The 21,303-nt window shown below is 39.4% G+C and overlaps 1 protein-coding gene and 1 long non-coding RNA gene across 8 annotated transcripts in view; both read left to right on the forward strand.

Moving 5' to 3' along the window:
- Positions 1–21,303, forward strand: part of SLC25A21 (solute carrier family 25 member 21) — a 519,679-nt gene that overhangs the window by 197,794 nt on the left and 300,582 nt on the right. The gene's annotated exons all lie outside the window — the stretch shown is intronic.
- Positions 1–21,303, forward strand: part of LOC123330694 — a 45,245-nt gene that overhangs the window by 7,491 nt on the left and 16,451 nt on the right. The gene's annotated exons all lie outside the window — the stretch shown is intronic.

Below are 21,303 nucleotides of genomic sequence, written 5' to 3' on the forward strand. Positions count from 1 at the left end.
TTTCTTATTTTTCATATTTTTTTTCTGATGCCATCCTTTGATTTTTATGTCTCTGCCACTTCATAATTTAAAAAAATCAAAACCAAATGAACTCTAAAAGCATGTGTTCTTATTAGACTTATTATTTCTGCTTTATTGAGAAGACTTGACCCCTTGGCTGCTTTATCTTGGGATCAGGCTGTATTTCACTGTATTTTCTTTGATATATGTACAGTAAAATACCAGATCCTAAAATAAAATCCCTTGCTGGGCTTCTTCTCCCTGGGAAAGAATACACTTTCTGGCCAGATGGAATGGCATCATGTCTCACTGTTGGGGTAGCACAGAAAAGACAACATCACTGAACGCTATCCATTCTCATTCGGCGGAGGCTCCTTAGTTTTGTCAGGTGCTGTAACTTGGACCCAACACTGAGCTGCAGCTCAGGAGACAAAACAGTTGGAAAACTTGGGGAAAGGCTCTAAGGGTCAGTGAAATTTACTGTGGGCAGCTGCTGCTTCAAAGCCACTCTCTGTGCAGAAGCCTATTAAGAAGTAGTAGGTTACGTTTCTGCCGTTTCCCCCAGCATGATGGATGATGCTCTGAAAAGAGAAAAGACTTCCTGTTCCATGGAGGTGGCTTTCCTCGAGGCTGCCTCGCCACGTTTCTCAGGCTCTCTCCGTTCCATTTCTAACCATTGAATTCACTGCTCCACTACATTTAATAATAACCGGGGTTTGTCAGGAATGACTGACTGTGACTCACCAGTGACTGCTTGTCCATCAGCAGGACCTCCCACTCTCAGACGAGGGGCTTAGCTGTGCTGTTGGTGCAGGGGAGAAGCTCTGTGAGGGAAAAGAACCAGGTTGCCAATGGTCAAATAACAGAAGTGACTTCAGAGTTTGCTTGACCTTTTTTGCCTTCAGAAGCATTTTCACTTTACCTCATGTTAAGACATTATTCCTCCCTGACTTTCTCTCAGGCCCTGGGACTTGCTAGCTCCCTCCTGCCACAGAGCTTCTGTACGTGCTGTTCCTTTGACTGTGCAGGCTTTTTCCTCCTTGCTTTATTTCTTTCTTAACTCCTGCTCATCTTTCTATTCTCAGATTGTGAGAGAAACACCCTCCTTACTTCCGGAACCCCTGCACTTCTTGCTTAAGTCAGAGCTTCCTGCTTGCGATGTCCTTAGGACAATGTCCCTTCTTTGGCAGCACAGTTTCAGTGACCATTCAATGGATGTCTTTCTCACATTCTACATTATTAAGTACCCTGTCTGTCTGTGTATCTCTCTGTCTCTCTCTCTCTCACACACACACACACACATGCACACGATTGCACAATGAATGCCTGTTCTCCTTGCTCCAGCTTCAGGTTTCTCAAGGACAGGAATTGTGGCTGTCAGTCTCCATTGTTGTACTTCCATTGCCCACTACTCAGTGCATATTTGTTACTGCTGGATATAGTGATGTTTAATTTCTCTATCATTAGGAAAGCAGAAACTTGTCATTATATCCTTTTTATAGGCATAAACAGATACACAACATTCATGGTATGAGGTACCTTTTAAGAGCAAAGCTGAGTTGTTTACTTAGTAACAAGTGTAACAACCCCTCTTTTTTGTGAATGAAGAGTCCAGTATTTTCAGATCAAATGAATATATATATTTTCAAATAAAGTTCTCTCTTATTGACCCTATCAAACAATGGTCATCAAGTTCTGGTTATTATTCAGGACAGTCCTTTGCTCTTTTGACTGATATAGACAAAATGCCTGCTCTTTGAGGCTTATTATCTAAATAAGAAACAGCAGATAAATACCAGGGGAGAAAAAGTTCACTTGTGGAAATGTGAAAGTGAAGTCGCTCAGTCGTGTCCAACTCTTTGTGACCCCGTGGACTATAGCCCTCCAGGCTCCTCTGTCCATGGGATTCTCCAGGCAAGAATACTGGAGTAGGTTGCCATTTCCTTCTCCAGGGGATCTTCCCAACCCAGGGATCAAACCCAGGTCTCCTGCATTGCTGGTAGACGCTTTATCCTCTGAGCCACCAAGGACGACCTGGTGGAAATGTGAGAGAATCACAAATATGAAGAAAGTTGAATTCTCTCTCCTTTTACATGGTCAGATCTGTGGACTCAAGAAAGATAAAAATGTAACTGACCCTAGGTTAGTGGTGATTTGTTCAGATCTGCAACCCATAAATCTTGTGATTTCATTCTGAAATTAACCTGATATTCAAAAGGAAAAAAAAAAATCAAGATTCTTCCAAGATTTTCGGGGTGGCAGCAGGTGTATTTTGTTGATGGTTGTGTTTTGACAGAGCAAAGGCATTAAGTATTTAGGGAAATAAAAATTCTCTTGGAGGTTTCCTCTTGCTGTCTAATTTAGAGGCTTTTCATTCCCTGAGAAGTCCCTGCAGAGGCTTCTGAAGGAGAGGTCAGGAAGGGAGGAACTCAAGGGATAAAGGTCTTGTCCCCCTGCCTCCCCCCACCAACAGTCCTTCAACCAGAAGGGCTCTGTGTTGAGACCTTCTTTTTAGAATTTTAAAATCTCATTAGAAGAAAGAGTTCTGCTGCCATGATTTGCGGACTTTTGTTTAAACTGCAGAATTCAAGAATTCTTGCTCAGGGCAGATGACAAAAGTCAGTGAATTTGAATGATGGAGGAGAACAATGTTAGCAGGGAAGTGTGAGTATAATGTGTCCACAAAGAGAGACATAGTCACATATCCTGTAAGAAAAGCAAGGAATTGATAAGATCGTAACACTGATCCACTGATCAGTGAGGACATTAGGTCAGGCTGTGCTGAATCTGCTCCAGGACACACAAGGGCTCTTCTTTGAGGTATCTGAGTTGACTAGAAAGAGACTCTTGAGCAATTCCTTTGATCAACTCAGGAATTTCCTCTAGCATGCCTTCATATTGCTTAGAGGTTCATTCTCTTTGCTGGAAATAGTGGGAAGTTGTTGGAATGTCTGTAAAGTCGTAGATCGCTGTGCTGATGGGAAACTCCCCTCTTCCCTTTCATGGACACTTTCTTGAAATGTTTCTTTAGAGATAGCAAATGAGGCAGAGAGCAGAGGAAAGAGAGAGGTCACTTTGAAAATGGAGATTCAGCTCTTTCTCATGACTGTGACACCCCCGTGCCATCCACTTTCTTGCTCTACGTGGTTCCTATCCCAAACCAAAAGCATATTTACAAATTGTTTTCAGATGATTAGGGCTGTCTTAGATACTCTGATTTATTTTTATGTTTAAATATTATATTAACTAGAAATTGAATTAAATGAAAATATATTTTAATAAAATGTTAATATAGTATTTTCATAAGAATATGAAATTTATTTGTCATAATTCATGAGAATCTGTTAGAGTGAGAAATAAATTCAGAAGGAAAATATTTCTGGGGTAGTGTACTCCAAAAAATATTGGACTTTCTCCAGAACATTTTGCTTTTATTTTTGATAGGAATAAATAGGAATGCTATAGTTCTTACTTGGAAAGTATGTCTATATATAGTTCATGTGTATTTATATACCAAAACCAAGTGAGATTATTCAAACATTGGAATGTTAGAGATTATAAAATTCTCTGTAAATTTCCGTATCTCATGGGGGTCTTTGTTCTTTGTAAAAAATTGAGAAATTTAATGTTCTATTGACAGTCTTTAAAAATAACAAATGTTTGAGTCTTAAACATCAAAAATCATAACCAAGATTCAGCAATCTGGTTGAGGAGAGATTATTTTAAAAAGAATGAAGCCTAAGCTTTTAAATTTAGTGGAGTGGAAAAGATGGATAACTGTGGAATTATGAATTTATTATGTTTACATAATCATGGTGATTATGATATGAAATAATGATTTTTTATTTTTGATTAAAGCATAGATCTATTCCATAGGCCAGGATCAAAAGGGAGCATTTTCACCTTCAAATTAATAAATTCTGAGGACTCCAAAGGACCTTCCCTGGTGGCTCAGATAGTAAAGAATCTGCCTGCAATGTGAGAGACCCAGGTTCGACCCCTGGGTTGGGAAGATCCTCTGGAGAAGGAAATGGCTACCCACTCCAGTATTCTTGCCTGGAGAATTCCATGAACAGAGGAGCCTTGAAGGCCTGTAGTCCATGGGGTCACAAAAAGTCAGATTCCAAAGGTGAATATAAATATAACAAACATTTGCAAAAATAAAAAAATCAAATGAGCACATCTACTGAAAGTAACTATGAACATTTAAAACGGACTGAATATGGAGTAGGTAACTGGAAGACAAAGTCTGATCCAACCAGAACCATTCCTTTAGGTAACTTAGAAAAGCCTTTTCTCCATCTATAGAACTATCCACATGGATAGAAAAAACTCACCTAGTCATACAAATCAGAACTAAATTGATGAGACAGATATAAGCAAACTGTTACCCTCTCCATCACAAGCAAGTCTGTAATTCTGATATTGGAATAGATATGTCCATATAAATAGTTTATCTTCTTGAAGTGCACTGCTAAATTATAGTTCTAGGTAAGTATACTGGGTGGGATTATGTGATTATACTGCAGGCACTGATTCTACTTATATTTATATTCACTTTTACTTAATACCTGAGTGCATTGTTTGAGTGTTGACAAGGTACCAATAATGTTACTTTGTCCTTTTACTGCACCTCTCAAGAGAGGATCTTTAAGAGCTTTACTCACATTAGTGTGTTATTCCCAGGATTATTCTTCCTGGTTTATAACTGAGGAAACTGCTTCCCATGGATATAAGTAACTTGTTCAAAGTCTGCAAAAGAAGTCTCTAATGTAGCTACAAAGCCGCTCCTGATTCCAGGGCTTGACTGTTCCACCCTCGAGATTAACACTTGAAGGAGGCGTTCTGTGATGGCTCTCACCCAGAGAATGGTCATGTGGACTCCATTAAATTAATCAGCATTTGTGAACATGCACAAGTGATCCACTTTGTAGAGTCCATGCAGAAGGGGTTTGCTGAGCAAACAAATAGAAATGTAAAGAAAAAATGGTTAACTTGCTGCACCAAGAGGTTGCCAAGCACTTCATCTGCACTGGCTTATTCTCAATATGCTGATTATAAACAAGCTATTGATTCATAAATTAAATGCCTATTCTTAGAAACATTTTATTGGCATTTGGTTTGAGTCTATCATAATTAGTATTTATGAGAAGGTGGAAAAGCTATATTAATTTAAAAATATATTTACTCGTGTTGGTTTTTCATGAATTTATTTAGACTAAGAAATTATGTATTTACATAAGAAGTCTTAGAAAACAAAAGCACTAAATAGTGTTTACAAATATAGCAAAAGTACAATTTCTAAGAGTGGTTTCAAGGGAGAGATGTGGAAGAGTATTGTGGAATTGTGAATGCAAGCGATCCTGATAGACAAGAAAAGCCATTTTTCACTGAGTATTTTGAGTGTCCCTCCACTTTAGCTAGCAGCTTTCTTCACAAACAAAAAATTGGTGATGTTCTATCTATGATCCTTTAGGGTTGTGCCGTATAATGGGAGGTCACCAGGTGCTCCTGGCACTCTTAGAGCAGGCTTGCAGAGTTGGAGCAAGATTGGCCTGGCTTGAAATGGGTGTAGATGCACTTCTGTGCATATACCTTTGGCAGCTCATTTTGCAGGCAGGGTTAAAGTTTGTAGCAGCTCAATTTTCCACTGGTGAAGAGTCAAAACATGCCTTCTAATCAAGAGGGTGCAGAATACCAGGGAGAATGGCCTGCTTGGTCGTGCACATTAATTCAACTCTTTATTTTGATCACAGACTCATACGTGGTCTTGTATCTTTGTGCTGAAGGCAGATAGAGTTATTATGGTCCCTGCATGAATAATCTATTATTTTCAAATATAAGTTTTCCCATTACTCTGTCAGCCATAAATACCTTCTTTGCTAACATGCTGTTCAGAATCACCGTAATCTGGGGAGGGCCATTTTATAACCTCTGTTCACATGATCTAAGCAGCATTTTTGCGTGACTTAGGGGAATAAAACAGGAAAAGGGGGAAATTTTAAAAATAGAATAAGCTTAATGGCTTTTTCACTTATCGTTTCTTTAACAAGTTTAATATACTATGGGGGGATATGCACTAACCTTTGGTTGAGAGGGGGCCTATATTGTAACCAAAAGAAAGTGGAAAATATTTCTGGAACATTTTGACTTTCTTTCAACCTCTTAAATGACTCAAAAGAAATATGGAATAATAAAATAAAAACTTGAAGACTGCCAACTCAGGTCTCACAATAACTTTTCTGCCAAAAACTAAAATTACTGCTATTCATATTAATAGTTGTACCCCAATACAGAAAGAAAATTTCTGGCTCAGTCAAAACTGCATATCTACTACCTCCAACTCAAATCCTAGAATCAAGGGAAGCAGTAAAATTATAAATTTTTAGAAATGAGTTTCATTGTGTTTATGTCTGACCCCTAAATGAGATTCATCCTTAGAGGCACAAGTGTACCTATGGCCAATTCATGTTGATGAGTGGCAAAACCATCACAATATTGTAAAGTAATTCAGTTCAGTTCAGTTCGGTTCAGCTCACTCAATCATGTCCGACTCTTTGCGACCCCATGAACTGCAGCAAGCCAGGTCTGCCTGTCCATCACCAACTCCTGGAGTTTACCTAAACTCATGTCCATTGAGTCGGTGATGCCGTCTAACCATCTCATCCTCCATTATCCCCTTCTTCTCATGCCTTCAATCTTTCCCAACATCAGGGTCTTTTCAAATGAGTCAGCTCTTCGCGTCAGGTGGCCAAAGTATTGGAGCTTCAGCTTCAGCACCAGTCCTTCCAATAAATATTCAGGGTTGATTTCCTTTAGGATGGACTGGTTGGATCTCCTTGCAGTCCAAGGGACTCTCAAGAGTCTTCTCCAACACCACAGTTCAAAAGCATCAATTCTGCTGTGCTCAGCTTTCTTCACAGTCCAACTCTCACATCCATACATGACTACTGGAAAAAACATAGCCTTGACTAGATGGACCTTTGTTGGAAAGTAATGTCTCTGCTTTTGAATATGCTATCGAGGTTGGTCATAACTTTCCTTCCAAGGAGTAAGCATTTTTTAATTTCATGGCTGCAATCACCATCTGCAGTGATTTTGGAGCCCAGAAAGATTAAGTCTGACACTGTTTCCACTGTTTCCCCATCTATTTCCCATGAAGTGATGGGACCAGATGCCATGATCTTTGTTTTCTGAATGTTGAGCTTTAAGCCAACTTTTTCACTCTCCTCTTTCACTTTCATCAAGAGGCTTTTTAGTTCCTCTTCACTTTCTGCCATAAGGGTGGTGTCATCTGCATATCTGAGGTTATTGATATTTCTCCCGGCAATCTTGATTCCAGCTTGTGTTTCTTCCAGCCCAGCGTTTCTCATGATGTACTCTGCATAGAAGTTAAATAAGCAGGGTGACAATATACAGCCTTGACATACTCCTTTTCCTATTTGGAACCAGTCTGTTGTTCTATGTCCAGTTCTAACTGTTGCTTCCTGACCTATATACAGGTTTCTCAAGAGGCATGTCAGGTGGTCTGGGATTCCCATCTCTTTCAGAATTTTCCACAGTTTATTGTGATCCACACAGTCAAAGGCTTTGGTATAGTCAATAAAGCAGAAATAGATGTTTTTCTGGAACTCTCTTGCTTTTTCCACGATCCAGCGAATGTTGGCAATTTGATCTCTGGTTCCTCTGCCTTTTCTAAAACCAGTTTGACCATCTGGAAGTTCATGGTTCACATATTGTTGAAGCCTGGCTTGGAGAATTTTGAGCATTACTTTACTAGCATGTGAAATGAGTGCAATTGTGCGGTAGTTTGAGCATTCTTTGGAATTGCCTTTCTTTGAGATTGGAATGAAAACACCTTTTCCAGGCCTGTGGCCACTGCTGAGTTTTCCAAATTTGCTGGCATATTGAGTGCAGCACTTTCACAGCATCATCTTTTAGGATTTGAAATAGGTCAACTGGAATTCCATCACTTCCTTCAATTTAAATAAATTTAATTTTAAAAAGGTTGGATAGTTACATGGTAATCTATGATCTTTAATTCAACTTTCAAATAATTTCTTGATTCATTTCTGCATAAAACATATGCTATAGCTACCTTTTGTGGTTATTTTCTGTATATTTCTGTTACTTATTTAAATTTGATGCTATTTGATTGTGTTTTAAAAACATTACACCAAGGAATAGCATGGAGCCTAATAGCCCGAAGCAAAATATTAACACTAGTAACAATTTTTATGTGAGACCAATAACTTTGATAGAAAAATAGAGAAAGGACGAGTGGTAGAGACAGGGGAGGCAGTGAGCCACCTTGAAAGTGGCTGCAATTGTCCAGACAAAGATGAGGAGATCTCACATCCAGACTGTGGAACTGGAGTTGAAATACTTCCAAGATGTGGCATCGTTTATAGGCTGACCGGGGTCTCCAATTCTCCTCTTTCATTGTTTGTATGGGAAATTATGTTTTAAGACATACAGGAAGGAGGAAGCGTGTCTGTCCTGAAGGGAGCTCTCACAGTTGTTGCAGCATTTAGAGTAGGGATTCAGGGAATACCTCTTACCTGCCCAGCTCCAGGGAGACGATGCACCTCTTCACTTCTTATGCAGCATTTGTGTGCTAAGGCATTTGTAAAACTCTTTTCCATCACTTGGAAGGACCTGTATTTCCTTTGCTCTTCCCCTGCACAGCTATAGCTTGGGAGTCCACTGGAGAGCCCACCTGCCTCTCTGTTCCTCATCAGCATTGGAGTGGGGATGGCAGGAAGAGGAATGACCCTGAGCTTGTGGGTCAAGACTGAGACTAAGGACAGTAAGGGATCAGCACCAGGCCTGGAGCCAAAGTGACCCTCTTAAAAAATTTCCAGGCCTCATATAATAGTGGCCACTTTCTCAGCAAAGCCTTAGAACAATGTTTTTCGAAGTGTGGCCATTGGATGTTCTTTATCAGAACGACTAGGAAAGGCATGCTAAAGCTGTAATTTCCAGGCCTTATCTCAAACCTTCAGCATCAGACTTCCTGGGGGTGGATTTTTTCAAGCTCACTTGGATAGTTCTGCACCTGAAAGTTTGAGAACCATCGTCTAAAATTTGCTCGCCTTAACAGATTGTGGTTACGGGGAGGACAGCAGCACTGTTGCTGTCAGAATTCCATTTGAGCAATTAGGCCATCATGTTCTATGTTGTGTGAACCCTCCTTTTTCTGATTATTGGCAAAAAGCAAGAGTTACATATAATGAGAGTGGCTCCATGCGTGGGGTGGCTTGGAGAGCGGAATCACTGCTGCTGTTTAGATAGGTGTTCCCACGGACTTTCTTGCTTGTTTTGGCTGTGACTGTGTTTGGTGCTGCTGAGCAGGGCTGTGCATAGAACTGCAGCCCATCGCTCTACATTTCTCACTCAAGAGAGATTTGTTGGAAAGGTACAGGCCAGCAAAGGAACCAAATAATGGTGAGGCCATATTCAGGGAGAGTGGGTCAGAGAGCGAGGGAAGGAAAGGACTGAGGTGGCAGGTTGGGGCAAGGAGGAAAAAGGACAAAAGGAAAGAGACGGTGAGAGCGTGACATTACAGAATCTGCATTGTAAGATAGGAAATTTATATGAGAAAGGCATTCTCACTCTTGCCCGGAGAATTCCATGGAGCTGGGCAGGCTACAGTCCATGGGATTGCAGAGTCAGACATGACTGTGCAACTAACTTTCACTTTTTTTTTTCATTCTCAATAAAAGAAATATTGATATTTTATGCTTTAAAAAACATAGTAGTTTATGTAATATTATCTCTATCCTCTTCTCTCTCTACTCTTTATCACATGAAGCCCTGAACATGAAAATCTAGTTCTGTTTTATGAAAACAGATTTTCTCAATCCTGGTTTATTCACCATTTTTATCCTAGAAATTCCACATAACTTTATTTTATTTTTCCTTTGCCTATTTTTTAAAAAAAAAAATCTATTTAGCTGTGCTGTGTCTTAGTTGCTGCACATGGGATCTTTGATCTTTGTTGAAGCATGCAGGATCTTTTTTAGTTGCAGTACATGGGATCTAGTTCCCCAACCAGGATTGAATCCTGGCCCCCTGCATCGGGAGCTCAGAATCTTTGCCATTGGACCACCAGCGAAGTCCTCCATATGGCTTTCTCAGTCACATGTCTATGTGTGGATAAGTGGTCAAACTACTAAAACGAAAAAGGTGGAATTAGATAGGAATAAGATTCACAAGACTAGAAGTAGGAATGGCATTAATTGGCCTGTGAAAATAGATCTTGGTTGTGTAAACAGCTTTGTGTATTTTGGATTAAATGATTAGATTCCCATTTTCCCATTTAAATTAAGAAAAAAATAAATTAAAGATAAGATAAAGATAAAAAATAAATTAAAATTAAGAAAAAAAAATTAAATAAAGAAATCTATATAAAACATGCTTAAAAGAAAACCTGGCATTCTTCAAGTACTCAGTACGTTGTAGTCATTATTAGTTGTGGTCCCCCCACCCCCTACCTCTACAATAAGATCCCTACTGTCAAATTATGACAAATATGCAGTCTTGGGATTCAGAATGGATTCTAAACAAAACAAGCTAAGAAGCAAAAGGAAAGATTAGGTCTCAAGAAATTTCAAAATAGAAATTATCCTTCATGCCCCTGATAGTTACTAGAAATTGAAAAGGTCAAGGAATTGACATTCCTCTTGGGCAGTGGTTCTCAAACTTTTCACGCCCAGAATCTCTTGGTAAGCTTATGAAAATATGGGAGATTCAGTACGTTTGAAGTGGAGCCCTATACAGTGTGTTTAAACAAAGTCTCAAAAGAGTGAATGATGTAAACAGCCTACTAATTGCATTTTGGAAAACTCTTCTTGATTTTGGTAAGTTACTACCACCTTTCTCTCTCATGTACCTTCATTCATTCGATATATGTTTTGAGCACTTGCTCTGTGAAAAAAAATTGTCTTGGTGCTTTGAGGGATCCAAGATGAGTTAAAAACTACTTCTGTTTTTTTCAAGAAACCAAAAATATACTAAGGAAGCTATGTCCTGTAAAGATATTTTAATTTTGAAAAGAAATATTAATAAAAATACTCTATATTGTTAAAAAAAAATAAAAAATAAATTAAGAAAAAAAAAAAAAGACTACCCATGAATCTCTCCACATTAGGCTTTTGTGGGTTCCATACCCATCTCATCTCATTAATGCTCTGAACAGTCTGCAGAGAAGCAGGAAGTGAATTCTTGCCCAAATTAGAGAGATGGAGAACCTAACAGCTAGAGAGCTTACGTGACCTGCTGGATATTTTATGATCAGCTTGTGGCCAAGGAGGACTCAAATCCATTTCTTCTGGCTCTGAGTTCAATGATCTTTCCAATGTGCTGCCTTCTCTTTTAAGATAGGTGTTAAGACTGCTTCTTGGCCACTGATTAAATTATTGCTAAATAGGTACTGCAACATCCATCATGAGTTGATCTGTTTATTAGGATCAGACTGAGGAATTGGGATCTAAATTGTGCAATCCAGCTTTAGGAAATTCAAACAAAGAGGTGAAGGTGGAAATGAGCCAAAAATTGGGTTGCCCTTCTTTCCTTTCATTGTTTTCTATATGTGTTTCAGGTCAGCTGGTGGCCTGTGCCCTTTCTTCTCCATCTCTTTGGCTTTGTGGAGAGCTTTCCTTTCTAAAGGCCCTTAGAAACATAGGCAAAACTGGCCATGCTCGTGTTCAGATACCTTTTTCTCAGGTTGTAAAAGCAGGTGAAACACCACCTCCTCCACCTGCGGTCAGTGGGGAATTACAGGGAATTAGAACACTTAAGAGACATTTCTCGGGGTTTGTTTTTAGAGACAGTAAAGAGAAGAATGTCCTGGTTTCAGCGAGTAGGATCAGATACAAAGGGCTTGGGATCTAGCAATTAAATCAGTTGACTTCGCTTGCCCTCACTTCATCATAGGATTCCTGATGGAGGAGAGGAAGGGAGGAGTACAAGCTCCTGCACTGCTTGCTCCTACAAGTCCGCTGCCCCCATGCTGTGTGTCCCAGCAGCGTGGGGCACATCTGTTGCAGCAGCAACACTGACTAATAGCAAAACTAAGCCTTAAGCTCATGCCACATACTCTGAACACCCTCGTAAGACATTTTCAACTTATAGTCAAAGCAACCACAAGAAGTACATGACAGTGTTTACCCCACTCCATGTTTGTGTATGGCAGATTCATTTATTTATTGGTAACCTAAGAATTTGTGGGGTCAATATGCACTGTCTAGCAAGAAAGTTTAAACAAAGAAGCCTGAAGCAGCGTGTTGTCAAATCTACCAAGAAGCTGGTTGCAGAAGCCAGGTTTGGAGTGTGGTCTTGTCTTTGGCGGCATCCTTCAGGTGGGTTTGGCCCTTTCCACTCCATTCTGACTCGCTTGTGTGGCAGCCCTGTGTAAACTCTTGAAAACCAAGTGGCTGCACTCTGTGTCCTCCCTCTGGCTCCTTTGTACACGCACGCGTGCGTACGTGTCTATGCACATGCGTGTGTGAGTCTGACAGTGTTATGTGGGTGGAGATTGTCAGTCTCCCATATCTGGGTAAGGCCTCAACACCTAGTAACAAGGCTAGTTTCCACACGGCACACTTAATGACTCTTAATATCTCCAATGTCAGGACGATTGTCTCTGAACTAGTGCTGGGTGTTCATTGCATAAAGGATCATAATGAAACATACCTGCAGGAAGACTTCAAAGGAGTTTAATCCTGGAGATTCCTAAGAGGAAAATTTCTTGAATGGTTTCCTAATGATGAAACTTTGTTCAGACTTATTTTAAATTTCATTATGTGAAATAAATGTGTGTGCTGATTACATAAGACAGAATGTAAAACTGAATGTTGCCTGAGCCGGAGTTGTCTGTGCTTCTGAATGTTTTCTGTCTCAGGCAGGAGAGCTGAGGAAGGTGGGCCTGGTTACTCACTTGTGCCTGTGGCTCACAGGCAGTTAGGCAGAGTCGGGCAGTGGAGGAGTTTCGGCAGTTTGGCTGTTCTGAGCACATACACCTGGAAGTGGCCTAGTTGCATTATCCTCAGGAGTCATACATGTGTATGACAGTAGCCTAATGGCTGGCTGAAATGAGCCTTAAAGAGTAATTTTCTGAAGACCTTCTTCATTTATTTTCTGATAGCATGTAACCCAGTCATGACCTATGCTATTATGTATGTTCAGGTCAGTCAATACTGTATTTTATCACTTCCAATGGAAAGAGTAGACTCTTACCTAGAGTCACCCAGAAAAAAAATTATATATATATATATATATATATATATATACATACACACACACACACACACACACACACACAAACAATGAGACATAAACAAAATTGAATAGAAATGAATATCCTTAAAGAACAAGTTCTGTATATTAAATCCATTTTTCCTGACCTGGTCAGAAGTCTCTAATGCTAAGTGTTAGAGTGAACTTAATGCATTAATGTTGAAAGAGAAATCAATTAGCAGGCACATTTTTCTCAACAGAAATATGCTGTTTCAGTGGGTATTTATACCGGCAGCTGTGTTTGAAATGCCAATCAAAGTTAAATTTTGTTTAGGCAATGTGATTGGTTTATAAGATTTGGAAATTTTATGTCATTTTAGTTGGGGCTGATGCAGGAGGCTTTCTGACTGTTGGTGGTTGTCTGGGAGTGGGGCATAGAACTGTGGAGCTGGAAGGATCTGTAAAGATTACCTGTGGTACCCCCACTGCCATACCCAACCGCCTTATCTTGTGAGGAAATTAAAACCCATTGAGGTGTCCCTTATATGGAATAGTAGCAGCATAGTAGTGACTGAGCTAGGACAGGAACTCAGGATCCAGCCACAATCAGCCTGGTTCTCCCCTGCATCAGTTTTGAACACTTCCCTTAGGCATCCCAGTGAACACTGAAGAAGGCCCCTCTTATTCCCAAGGGCCTCTGCAGGTTGCTGCCCTTCTTTGAGTTTCTGAATCTCTGCCAGCATCAGCAGCAGGCCTGGGAATGAGGAGGAAGCAAGAAATAAGAGGAGAAAAGAGGGAGGGGGAAGATGACCATAGAAGAGTGTCCCTGTTTCTAAACTAATAAGATGGACTTTCTCTAGTGACTGAAAAGGGTGTCTGATGGCCAAATCCAAGACAAGAGCCAGAAATTATTTGAACAGTTGATAGCATCACTTGACTCTTCATCCAGCCTTTCAGTGTAGTGCCTTTCAAAAACAACAGAAATTTGGATGAAAACCTTTTATTTCATTTCTATTTGTTTGCATACACAGTCATGAACTTAGGGGTACCTAATAATTTTTTTGCATTATTTGTACGTGTTGCTATGTCCATGACCAAACCATGTGACATGATCTATAAATAAAGGTGTTTGTTTTTGGCCACTCGAAAAATAGTTGTTAGATGATGGGCATTTAGCACAAAAATTTTATAGGTTTCAGGGCTTTTTTGCTTTCAGCTTCAGCGGATATCCCTATGATTAGTGACTTACTTCAGCTGAGACCCTTAGAGAACACGTAAATATTGATAAAAATGGTTTGAGTTTCCATATATTTAAAAACTAACATAATTCCTCTCCAGCCACATAAAATAGGTATGTGATAAATATTTTCTTTGTTGAAAGAATGAATGAATGAGGCAATGCTAGGGAACTAAAAGTGGCTGACTAAATTAGAGATTGGACTGCTTAAAAAATTTTTTTGGCAACATTAGCTTAATGTTATTTGGTAGACACAGTAAGGTACAGTATGCATTGCTAACCTCATTAAGTTCCAAATAAAACTCTATCCTTTACACCATTTCTACAAGAGGTTTTATTAGATTTCCTTAACTGGTGTCATATTTTTTTGGCCAGGGCATTTTTAACCAGCTTCACATAAATAAAGTTCTATTTTGTCACCATGTCATAGTAAAATAAACTGCTTGTACTATGCATCCCTGCCAAAGCCAGAGCAGACGGGGCAGGGATATAAATGTGTCAGTATTCGGGGAGAGAAAACACATAAATGCACATGGCGACTCTCTTAACTCCAAGGCTCAGCGTGATACTAATTCATTTGGGTGACATTTAGAAAGCTACTCCCAACATAAATAATAGGTATATGGTGGGGGGTATCTCTGACAGACACACAGTTGAAAAAAAATGGCCTGAAAGAATGCACATCGGATTTTACAGGTGCTCAGAACATTAATGTACAGTGATGGATGATCTTTTTGCTGAAGGTTGACATAATGTTGAATGGAATGTTTTGTTTATATCTGGTACCAAGTTTATTGACCAGCACCAAAGGGTAGGACCAGGCTGGGATTTGAACAGTCCCCCCACCCACCTTTTTTTGGGGGGAAACTATTTTCTATGTCCCACCCCCTCACAGGCAATAGTTCTTAAGTTGTTTCACAGATATCATTCCACAAGATGGATTACTCTCTAAAAAAAAATCTTAAGCCTAAGTATTCATTACCAAAGGTGAAATTTTTGATGAGTAAATATGAAAAATTAGGCAGAGAAGATTTTTAACACATTCATCATACATCTTTAATCTGTTTGTCATCTCTAACGTGTCCATGTTAAAATTCCCATGATTAATAGTGAGTTGCTACCGAGAGTGCCTGTAGCTAAAATCACGAGACCAACAAGTCAACCAGGCCATTTGAATGACAGCATAGACTTGTCCCCATGGTGCCCTTTCCCATATGGATGAAAACAGAATTAGAATAAAAAATAGGAAAAACTTTTAGTATCAGTCCAAGTGATAATTTCCTTTCACCACCAAGTAGGAAATTATCACTATACAAAAGTAATCCCTTTGGGAAAATTTTCCAAGTGCTTAGCATAAATTATTTCTTTCATGATGTCAGCCATTATACTAGTTATTATAACCTCTTGAGCAATGCGGTACATTCTTTTTTCTTGATGGTTGCACCTTTAAAGTTAATTTTACCATGACCATCTTTAGTCACTTTTAGTTTGTTTGCTCATTTGTTCATTCTTTCATTTATTCATTTTATTCAGTAAATATTTCTGAAGCCTATCCTGTGCCAGGTTTTTAGGAGGAAGAAAAATGCATCAGACAAGGGACTTCCATTGGTTTAAAAAGCAGTAGAGTAAATAAGACAGGTGTGAAAATGCTCCAAATATAAGTTAGAACATGATACACATCCTTAGATTGTTGCTGGCAGCACTGGGAGGTGAAGATGCTGGAATGACCATTAGTTCTTTCTGGAGGGCTCTGGAAAAACTTCCTAGAAATGGCAGTATTTGAGGTGGGCTTTAAAGGTTGCCTAGAATTTGCACCTCCAGAGAACAGGAAAGCCACAACAGATACAAGGAAAATGACGAAAGGTGCAGAGGAAAGGAAGGGAGGGAAAAGTGAAGAAACCAAAGAATGATGGGAACAGAAGATGGGACCAGATCACCAAGGACCTTGAGAGGCCAACTAAAGGGTTCAGGCCTTCTTCCTTAGTCAGTGGGGAGGAATTCAAAGTCTTTAGCAGAAACAAACTTGATTAGCACTGTGCTTAGAAAAGCACTCTCCAGAATGGTGGTGGCTGTTTTTTAGTCACTAAGTCTTGACCTACTCTTGGCAACACCATGGATTGTAGCCCACCAGACTCCTTTGTCCATGGGATTTCCCAGGCAAGAGTACTGGATTGGGTTGCCATTTCTTTCCCCGGAGGGGGGGGGGGTCTTCCTGACCCAGGGATTGAACCCGCATCTCCTGCATCTCCTACATTGGCAGGCAGATTCTTTATTGCTGAGCCTCCAGAATGGGGTGGAGGACAAAGAGAAGAAAGGTGAGGAGGCTAGTTTGATGAGTGGGAAAGAATTCCTGTGAAAGAACATGGAGAGAAAGAGGGGGGCAGTGGAGTGGAAATATGAGGCAGATGTCACATCAGAGGGTCAGAGACATGTTTAGGGGACTGATGCATCAAGATCAACTTTCAGATTTCAGCTGAGGACTAGGAAAGTCAGTAAAAATGGGGGCAGGTTTCAGTTCAGTTCAGTTCAGTTGCTTAGTTGTGTCAGACTCTTTGCGACCCCATAAATTGCAGCACGCCAGGCCTCCTTGTCCATCACTGACTCCCGGAGTTCACTCAGACTCACGTCCATCAAGTCGGTGATGCCATCCAGCCATCTCATCCTCTGTTATCTCCTTCTACTCCTGCCCCTAATCCCTCCCAGCATCAGAGTCTTTTCCAATGAGTCAACACTTCGTATGAGGTGGCCAAAGTACTGGAGTTTCAGCTTTAGCATCATTCCTTCCAAAGAAATCCCAGGGCTGATCTCCTTCAGAATGGACTGTTGGATCTCCTTGCAACCAGTGGATCTCCTTGCAACCTTGGATCTCCAAGGGACTCTCAAGAGTCTTCTCCAACACCACAGTTCAAAAGCATCAATTCTTCGGGGCTCAGCTTTCTTCACAGTCCAACTCTCACATCCATACATGACTACTGGAAAAACCATAGCCTTGACTAGATGGACCTTTGTTGGCAAAGTAATGTCTCTGCTTTTCAACATGCTATCTAGGTTGGTCATAACTTTTCTTCCAAGGCGTAAGAGTCTTTTAATTTCATGGCTGCAGTCACCATCTGCAGTGATTTTGGAACCCCCAAAAATAAAGTCTGACAGTGTTTCCACTGTTTCCCCATCTATTTCCCATGAAGTGATGGAACCAGATGCCATGATCTTCGTTTTCTGAATGTTGAGCTTTAAGCCAACTTTTTCACTCTCCACTTTCACTTTCATCAAGAGGCTTTTTATTTCATCTTCACTTTCTGCCATAAGGGTGGTGTCATCTGTATATCTGAGGTTATTGATATCTCTCCTGGCAATCTTGATTCCAGTTTGTGCTTCTTCCAGCCTAGCGTTTCTCATGATGTACTCTGCATAGAAGTTAAATAAGCAGGGTGACAATATACAGCCTTGACGTACTCCTTTTCCTATTTGGAACCAGTCTGTTGTTCCATGTCCAGTTCTAACTGTTGCTTCCTGACCTGCATATAGGTTTCTCAAGAGGGAGGTCAGGTGGTCTGGTATTCCCATCTCTTTCAGAATTTTCCAGTTTATTGTGATCCACACAGTCAAAGGCTTTGACATAGTCAATAAAGCAGAGGTAGGTGTTTTTCTGGAACGCTCTTGCTTTTTCGATGATCCAGTGAATGTTGGCAATTTGATCTCTGGTTCCTCTGCCTTTCTAAAACCAGCTTGAACATCTGGAAGTTCACGGTTCACGTATTGCTGAAGCCTGGCTTGGAGAATTTTGAGCATTACTTTACTAGTGTGTGAGATGAGTGCAATTGTGCAGTAGTTTGAGCATTCTTTGGCATTGCCTTTCTTTGGGATTGGAATGAAAACTGACCTTTTCCAGTCCTGTAGCCACTGCAGAGGTAGGTTTAAAAGCAGTAAAATGCCAAGTTCATATCTGGCACCAGTATGATAATCTGGATCTACAGAATCATAGTATATGTATCTTTGAATCCCCAATTTCTAACAAACAGTGGATGCTGAATGAAGTTGAAATATTATTTGACACACAGATTATCTCATGTGAAGATGTCCAGTAGACAGTTGGAAAATCAGGCAAGTCATAATTTATTTTCTCTATTCACAGTGCCTGGCTGTAGGATACAGTTAAATTATCTAGTAGGTTTTATTTCTTAACCAGGAGAGTGGCTAAAATACATAAACAGTAAATAAATATTTTTGAATGTTTCTTTCTTATTGTGTTAATTTCAAAAATGATATGTATACCCTTTTCCCAGTTAATACAAATCACAATATTTGAAATATGTGGTCTTATGCTGAGAATAATTTTATGTCAAAAAACTTGGTGCCAATAGTGAAGTGTTCTCTACTCTGGCAATAAAGGACACTTCTAGCCATTTGCTTGCAAAACAAAGAAAATTATTCAAAAGTTTTCACCTCTGTTTGTTTTGCCATCTATTGAATATTAATTTTGGCAGGCATGGATTTATATTTTTCAGTTTGGAGCTAACCACTTACAAACTTTTATATCCTATTTTGTTCCATCTTGATTTTTTCCTTGGTATTCCATATCCCCAACTTTACATATACTTTAAGATTTCCAACTTGATTTTGCACACCGTTTATGCTGTTTTCATGTTACAAACCTTATGGGTTACAAAATAGAAATATTAGTGCAATCTTTGTTATTTAGCCCAGCCTTCCATTTACACAAAGTAGCCCAAAAGTATCCCACTGTATTTATATTAAATTCAAGAGTTGATGATTAAGAAACCTCTTAAAGTTCAAGCACATTGCTGATTAGCAATAGCTTATATGTAGTATGTCATGTTATCATTAACCAAATATTTTCTGACATTCAACCCCTGATAACCAAAAGCAGTGTTTAGACATGGGCCATAATGCAGGCAATTGATACTTCAAAAGTAAATAAGTAGAGGTGGAGATAGAATAGCAAAATGATAAAAATCAAATTCCACAACACTGCTGAAGGGTTCAGTGAAGACTGGGTGGCCACAGCTTGATGATAGATGAGTAACCAGATCTAAATGTTCTGTAAATACCCAGCCATTTGAGAGAAGTCTTCTTGAATATCCCATTCTTCATACCTGAAACACAACAACTTGTAGACTAAGCCCAAACTCTAGAAGGTGTAGTCTTTTTTTCCAAGACCCCAGTCCCGTATACTGGATAAAAATGGGATTTGTTTGTATCGTGCTTTGGGGGTTTGTCTTTTTAGGATTTATTGTTATGATGTTAAGGCATCACTGTTTTTTGTTTTGTTTTTACACTTTATTGTGTAAAACACAGAAAAGGCACAGACTTCCCAAGAATTGTCTGTTTGAACTCTAAATATCTGGAAATTGGTGAGACTTTATGAGATCTAGACTTCGTTGGTTTATGAGTTGCTTCTAATCCTGATGTCACTTATTGTTACTGGGTCTTCCCTTGTAGCTCAGTCAGTAAAGAATCTGCCTGCAATGCAGGAGACGTGGGTTCGATCCCTGGGTTGAGAAGATCCCCTGGAGAAGGAAATGGCAATGCACTCCAGTATTCTTGCCTGGAGAATCCCATGAACAGAGGAGCCTGGCAGGCTACAGTCCTAGGGGTCGCAAGCGTCAGACACGACTTAGTGACTAAACCACCACATAAAAATTTCACTACTTATTTAGGGAACAGTGGTATGTGATATATAGTAATAAAATTGAGAAAATAATTCCACCTTTCAAGAAATTTATCCACAGAGATAATAATAGTCATGGACACATATAAATTTTCAGAACATAAAATAATAGACACCCTCCCCCCTAAAAATTGATATATTGTTTCCTGCTTCAATAGCTGTACTGCCAGGAACTGAAAAGAAGAAGATAATTTTTCATTCTACTGTGATTCTTTTTTTTTTTTTGGTTCAAGTTTACCCTGCATTCATTGTACCTGAAGCAAGACTATCTGAAGCATGAGCAAAACGAAGCTTTTGCAGGATTCCTCTGCTTAGGGTGTATGTAACCAGTGAATCATTCTGTGGGGTTCCAGAATACAAAGTCTTAAACTGGTGAAATCTCTGGAAAACCCCAAAGATTGTAATCAAAGCTCTGAATTGATTCGATGTATTTGAGTGAAACTGTGCTATACATCCACACTGGCAGATCAAGATTGCTGTCTTAGTGATGTAGGAAATAGCAGGATCTCTCAGCCATCTATTTCTCTAGTGGGAAAAACAGGCTAACCCATGGAATTGAGAAAGTGTCTTTGGTGTGCCTGACTTTCATCCATTCATTTGTTTATTCCTTTACTGGTTTATTCTCTTTTTCATTCACTCAATCATTTGTTCATTTATAAAAAGACATCCAGAATGTGTTATCTTAGGCATTGAAGTCAGAAGATGAATAAAATGATTCTTAACTTTGTCTAGTGGGACACTCAGAAATTAACAACTATATATTACAGTGTAACAACTATTACCATACACTATAGTCTGATTACTTCTTTTAATATAATAGAACTAATATGAGCACATTCTTAAGGGAAATGGAGAAAGAAGATACCCTAATACAGTAGAAATAAGGAAAGGCTTTACAGTATGAATCAGTGATTCCCAAATAATTTTTTCCTAAAAGCATACCAATCCATAATGGAGTTGTTGTTGGTTTGTGTGAAATAAGAAAAGTAAATAATACATCTTCATAATTAATTTAATCAGTTTAAAGAACTGTCACTTTTAAGATTCTGCCCTTTTCTACTTTTGTGCTATTAAAATGTCCTTTCTGTTTTGTGAAATAATGGTAAGAGTTGGTGATGGTAATCTAAAAATTTTTCTT

The sequence above is a fragment of the Bubalus bubalis genome, chromosome 20 (genome assembly GCF_019923935.1).
Source record: "Bubalus bubalis isolate 160015118507 breed Murrah chromosome 20, NDDB_SH_1, whole genome shotgun sequence".
NCBI lineage: Eukaryota > Metazoa > Chordata > Mammalia > Artiodactyla > Bovidae > Bubalus > Bubalus bubalis.